This window comes from Geotrypetes seraphini, unplaced genomic scaffold, assembly GCF_902459505.1.
Source record: "Geotrypetes seraphini unplaced genomic scaffold, aGeoSer1.1, whole genome shotgun sequence".
Lineage (NCBI taxonomy): Eukaryota > Metazoa > Chordata > Amphibia > Gymnophiona > Dermophiidae > Geotrypetes > Geotrypetes seraphini.
In genome coordinates, this window is record NW_022985848.1 from 1 (window position 1) to 5,000 (window position 5,000).

At 42.8% G+C, this 5,000-nt stretch overlaps 1 long non-coding RNA gene across 1 annotated transcript in view; it reads left to right on the forward strand.

Annotated features, from left to right (window-relative positions):
* Positions 1–3,369: 3,369 nt before the first annotated feature.
* LOC117352433 overlaps positions 3,370–5,000 on the forward strand; it is a 2,463-nt gene continuing 832 nt past the window's right edge. The window contains exons 1-2 of the long non-coding RNA XR_004537689.1: positions 3,370–3,545; positions 3,868–3,966. This is a non-coding gene — a long non-coding RNA (uncharacterized LOC117352433). The remainder of the gene's footprint in view (positions 3,546–3,867; positions 3,967–5,000) is intronic.

Consider the following 5,000-nt stretch of genomic DNA (forward strand, 5'->3'; position numbering starts at 1 on the left):
AACTCAGGGGTCATGCCTTCAAAATGTTATGTTACGAAACTACACGACAAGGATATTGCTGTAACCCGAGGCCTATGGGCCTTTTGCTGCTGCTGTTGTTGTTGTTATTGTTGCTGCTGTTGTTTTGCCATGACAAATCATTAGCATTGTTTACATTTCTGCTTTTTGGAATTTCGGCTTGTTCCATTTTTGTGTGTATGTGGTGTGGTGTGTTTTGTTTTGGTTTTTTTTTTTGTTTTTTTGTGCTGGTGGTGGTGGTGGTGGTGGTGGTGGTGGGGGGGGGGGGGCGCCTTTTTGGCATTTAAAAAAAAAAAGAGGGGACCGAGGCTGTTAAAGGCCCGAGTGCCTAATAAGGCCAGGCAGGCAGGGCCTGCACTGTTGGACTGAACTGTGCAGTTATTGGTTGTTAGATCTACACATTACAGACAACTTCCCCTCCCCCCACTCACTCTCTCACACACACTACAGAAAACATCCCCTCCCCCCACTCACTCACACACACACACACACACACACACACACTCACTCCAAATGTTTGACTAATTAAATTTCTGTGCATTATTACTTTTTTTTTTTTTTTTTACCTTTTTGTGCCTTCGAGAGATTTGCCATTATGTTCTGCTACGAAAAAAACTACACGACAAGGATATTGCTGTGACCGGGAAGTAACCCGAAACCGCTGGGCCTTTTGTTGTTGGGTTTTAGTTTTAGTTTTTTTTTTGGCCTGACAAATCATTGCGCTTGTTTGTTGAGAAGTATGTCGTCAAGAGTAGGGAAGCTGATAAAGGCCCGGGTGCCTAATCAGGCCTCGGCCTGCTTTGTTTGTTGTTGTTCTTGTTATCGGAAAAGTACAAAACGACTCAACTGTTGTTGTTTTAGCCTGACGAATAAAAAGCCCCTTTGTTTGTGGAGAACTGTAAGACAAGAGGGAGGCATCGACTGTGGAATTACCAGGCCGGTAAGCCCGAGTGTTTACTTTTCTGCTTTTGGAATTTCGGCTTGTTCCGTTTTGTTTGTTTTGGGGTTTTTTTTTGGCCTCTTTGGCATTTAAAAGAAAAGAGGGGACCGAGGCTGTGATAGGCCCGGGTGCCTAATAAGGCCAGGCAGGCGGGGCCTTGTTTTGTTGGACTGAACTGTGTGTGTTATTGATTATTAGATCTACACATTACAGGAAAACTTTCCCTCCCTCCAAATGTTTGACTAATTGATTTCTGTCTATTTTATTACAGATGTCTTTTTTTGTATTTTCTCATAGCTTAGCCTTTTGTTTACAGCATTGAACTCAGGGGTCATGCCTTCAAAATGTTATGTTACGAAACTACACGACAAGGATATTGCTGTAACCCGAGGCCTATGGGCCTTTTGCTGCTGCTGTTGTTGTTGTTATTGTTGCTGCTGTTGTTTTGCCATGACAAATCATTAGCAGGCCGGTAAGCAAGCCCTGGTTGTTTACATTTCTGCTTTTTGGAATTTCGGCTTGTTCCATTTTTGTGTGTATGTGGTGTGGTGTGTTTTTTTTTTTTTTTTTTTGTTTTGTTTTTTTGTGCTGGTGGTGGTGGTGGTGGTGGGGGGGGGGGGCGCCTTTTTGGCATTTAAAAAAAAAAAGAGTGGACCGAGGCTGTTAAAGGCCCGAGTGCCTAATAAGGCCAGGCAGGCAGGGCCTGCACTGTTGGACTGAACTGTGCAGTTATTGGTTGTTAGATCTACACATTACAGACAACTTCCCCTCCCCCCACTCACTCTCTCACACACACTACAGAAAACATCCCCTCCCCCCACTCACTCACACACACACACACACACACACACACACACACACACACTCACTCCAAATGTTTGACTAATTAAATTTCTGTGCATTATTACTTTTTTTTTTTTTTTTTTACCTTTTTGTGCCTTCGAGAGATTTGCCATTATGTTCTGCTACGAAAAAAACTACACGACAAGGATATTGCTGTGACTGGGAAGTAACCCGAGACCGCTGGGCCTTTTGTTGTTGGGTTTTAGTTTTAGGTTTTTTTTTGGCCTGACAAATCATTGCGCTTGTTTGTTGAGAACTATGTCGTCAAGAGTAGGGAAGCTGATAAAGGCCCGGGTGCCTAATCAGGCCTCGGCCTGCTTTGTTTGTTGTTGTTCTTGTTATCGGAAAAGTACAAAACGACTCAACTGTTGTTGTTTTAGCCTGACGAATAAAAAGCCCCTTTGTTTGTGGAGAACTGTAAGACAAGAGGGAGGCATCGACTGTGGAATTACCAGGCCGGTAAGCCCGAGTGTTTACTTTTCTGCTTTTGGAATTTCGGCTTGTTCCGTTTCGTTTGTTTTGGGGTTTTTTTTGGCCTCTTTGGCATTTAAAAGAAAAGAGGGGACCGAGGCTGTGATAGGCCCGGGTGCCTAATAAGGCCAGGCAGGCGGGGCCTTGTTTTGTTGGACTGAACTGTGTGTGTTATTGATTATTAGATCTACACATTACAGGAAAACTTTCCCTCCCTCCAAATGTTTGACTAATTGATTTCTGTCTATTTTATTACAGATTTCTTTTTTGTATTTTCTCATAGCTTAGCCTTTTGTTTACAGCATTGAACTCAGGGGTCATGCCTTCAAAATGTTATGTTACGAAACTACACGACAAGGATATTGCTGTAACCCGAGGCCTATGGGCCTTTTGCTGCTGCTGTTGTTGTTGTTATTGTTGCTGCTGTTGTTTTGCCATGACAAATCATTAGCATTGTTTACATTTCTGCTTTTTGGAATTTCGGCTTGTTCCATTTTTGTGTGTATGTGGTGTGGTGTGTTTTGTTTGGTTTTTTTTTTTGTTTTTTTTTGTGCTGGTGGTGGTGGTGGTGGTGGTGGTGGTGGTGGTGGGGGGGGCGCCTTTTTGGCATTTAAAAAAAAAAAGAGGGGACCGAGGCTGTTAAAGGTCCGAGTGCCTAATAAGGCCAGGCAGGCAGGGCCTGCACTGTTGGACTGAACTGTGCAGTTATTGGTTGTTAGATCTACACATTACAGACAACTTCCCCTCCCCCCCACTCACTCTCTCACACACACTACAGAAAACATCCCCTCCCCCCACCCACTCTCACACACACACACACACACACACACACACACACTCACTCCAAATGTTTGACTAATTAAATTTCTGTGCATTATTACTTTTTTTTTTTTTTTTTTTACCTTTTTGTGCCTTCGAGAGATTTGCCATTATGTTCTGCTACGAAAAAAACTACACGACAAGGATATTGCTGTGACCGGGAAGTAACCCGAGACCGCTGGGCCTTTTGTTGTTGGGTTTTTGTTTTAGTTTTACTTTTAGTTTTTTTTTTTGGCCTTGTTTGTTGAGAACTATGTCGTCAAGAGTAGGGAAGCTGATAAAGGCCCGGGTGCCTAATCAGGCCCCGGCCTGCTTTGTTTGTTGTTGTTCTTGTTATCGGAAAAGTACAAAACGACTCAACTGTTGTTGTTTTAGCCTGACGAATAAAACGCCCCTTTGTTTCTGGAGAACTGTAAGACAAGAGGGAGGCATCGACTGTGGAATTACCAGGCCGGTAAGCCCGAGTGTTTACTTTTCTGCTTTTGGAATTTCGGCTTGTTCCGTTTTGTTTGTTTGGGGTTTTTGTTTTTTTTTTTGGCCTCTTTGGCATTTAAAAGAAAAGAGGGGACCGAGGCTGTGATAGGCCCGGGTGCCTAATAAGGCCAGGCAGGCGGGGCCTTGTTTTGTTGGACTGAACTGTGTGTGTTATTGATTATTAGATCTACACATTACAGGAAAACTTTCCCTCCCTCCAAATGTTTGACTAATTGATTTCTGTCTATTTTATTACAGATGTCTTTTTTGTATTTTCTCATAGCTTAGCCTTTTGTTTACAGCATTGAACTCAGGGGGTCATGCCTTCAAAATGTTATGTTACGAAACTACACGACAAGGATATTGCTGTAACCCGAGGCCTATGGGCCTTTTGCTGGCCGGTAAGCAAGCCCTGGTTGTTTACATTTCTGCTTTTTGGAATTTCGGCTTGTTCCATTTTTGTGTGTATGTGGTGTGGTGTGTGTTTTTTTTTTTTTTTTTTTTTTTTGTGGTGGTGGTGGGGGCGCCTTTTTGGCATTTAAAAAAAAAAAAAAAGAGGGGACCGAGGCTGTTAAAGGCCCGAGTGCCTAATAAGGCCAGGCAGGCGGGGCCTGCACTGTTGGACTGAACTGTGCAGTTATTGGTTGTTAGATCTACACATTACAGACAACTTCCCCTCCCCCCACTCACACACACACACACACACACACACTCACACACACACACACACACACACTCACTCACTCACTCACTCACTCACTCACTCACTCACTCCAAATGTTCGACTAGTTAAATTTCTGTGCATTATTACATATTTCTTTTTGTGCCTTCGAGAGATCTGCCATTATGTTATGCTACGAGAAAACAACACGATAAGGATATTGCTGTGACCGGGAAGTAACCCGTCTTTAGTTGTTGTTGTTGTTGTTGTTGTTGGTGGTTATTTTTTTTTTTCCCCCTCCTGACAAAATCATTGTGCCTTGTTTGTTGAGAACTATGGAATCAAGAGAGGAGGCCTCGGCTGGGGTATACCAGGCGGTAAGCCCGAATGTTTCCGTTCCTCCTTTTTGGAATTTCGGCTTCTGGTTTGTTTGGGGGTGGGGTTTGTTAGTTAGTTAGTTATTTAACTGTTTGTTTGTTGTTGTTTTTTTTTTTTTTAAATGCCTCTTTGGCCTAAAAAAGGAGAGAGAGAGAGAGAGAGAGAGGCTGATAAAGGCCCGGGTGCCTAATCAGGGCTGGCCAGGCAGGGCCTGCTTTGTTTGTTTGACCTGTGCCCTTTTGATTAGATCTACATCTACATTGTTTTAGAAGCTTCCTCCTAGCTTGAGTTTCAGGAAACAGATAAAAACATATCTATTTAACAGGTTAAGAACTTAATGTTGTTGTTGTTGTTTTTTATTTTTAAATCCAATGTATGCATTTGTATTGTAACTAT